Raw genomic sequence first — 1,319 nt, forward strand, 5'->3', positions numbered from 1 at the left:
GAGTTACGCCCGTTTTTCTTGTACCGGCTCGCCTGCTAGGTAGGCAGCCCATTGTACGCTGCCCGCCAGATTCAAAAGACAACCCTGTCTGGACAGAGGGGTGGTTTCTGGCGGAACCAAAAGTAGTTTTGTGGTTCCCTGGTTCATCCCTGTCGATTCGACTACTTTTCCGTCAAAATCCGGACCCATCAATTTGCGTTAAAAATGGGAAGGCCATAGCCTTTGTAAATTTGGCCAAAAATGAAAAAAATAAAATCGCTGGAAATGGCCGGGATTGGTCCGACAGCATCCTCTTTCAATGTCCCCGTCGTAATTTTAAGCCGTCGGGCCATTTCAAGTGAGTTACGCCTGTTTTTGTTAGACCGGCTCGCCTGCTAGGTAGGCAGCCCATTGTACGCTGCCCGCCAGATTCAAAAGACCATCCCTTGAAACTCAAGTTTCTGTGGACAGGGGTGGTTTCTGTGGTCCCCTGGTTCACCCCCGTCGATTCGACTACTTTTCAGTCGAAAGCCGGACCTACCCATTTTCGCTAAAAACACAAAGGCTATAGCCTTTGTAAATTTGGCCAAAAATGAAAAAAATAAAAATAGCTGGAAATGATTGGAATTGGTCTAGGAGAGTCGACTTTGACCACCTCTGTCGAAATTGCATGCTTCCTGCCTCTTTTGCATCCTGTTTCTTCGACTACAAAATTGCGTATTTGGTTTGTTGCAGGAAGATTATCGGCCTGGAGGTGCACCTGGACATCAGCAAAGCAGCCTATGTGTCACCTGCTGTATGCTGAGTTGGAGTTGGAGCACACATGATTGCATGAATGAATCTGGTAAGTTTTGACTTTCAATGTGATGTTAACATAAAATACCAGTGCATTTATGGTAGTCATGTTTGGTAAAAGTTTATTTTCGTATTGTTTCTATTTGGGGGTTACTTGTCATTCCTTTACTGCTTATTCTCATTCCATAATTATGGCTTATTACTTGAGCCTAAAATATATAGTCGTGTTAGTGCGGAACTGGAGGCAAATCATTAGTAATCTTTGACAGTGATGCTGCTATTTATTTCATTTGTATGGTACAGTTGTAGTAAAATAGGAAGTGATGCTGCTTCTTATCCAAAGGGATGTGCCTGGGCCTGGACTTGATGCTTACCACCTGTAACATAGAAAGTTCATTCGATGAGTTGGCGTCACAGTGATACAGATGGACCAGAACATGTTTGAGTTGGACTCTGAGATAATTTGAATTTAACTGAAATTTTTTCCATTCTTTTTCAGGTATTTAGATTCGCCCAAAGTCACCAGCAGAAACAAGCCGGCTAAT

The sequence above is a fragment of the Frankliniella occidentalis genome, unplaced genomic scaffold (assembly GCF_000697945.3).
Source record: "Frankliniella occidentalis isolate FOCC.00 unplaced genomic scaffold, Focc_3.1 Scaffold428, whole genome shotgun sequence".
In the NCBI taxonomy this organism is placed as follows: domain Eukaryota; kingdom Metazoa; phylum Arthropoda; class Insecta; order Thysanoptera; family Thripidae; genus Frankliniella; species Frankliniella occidentalis.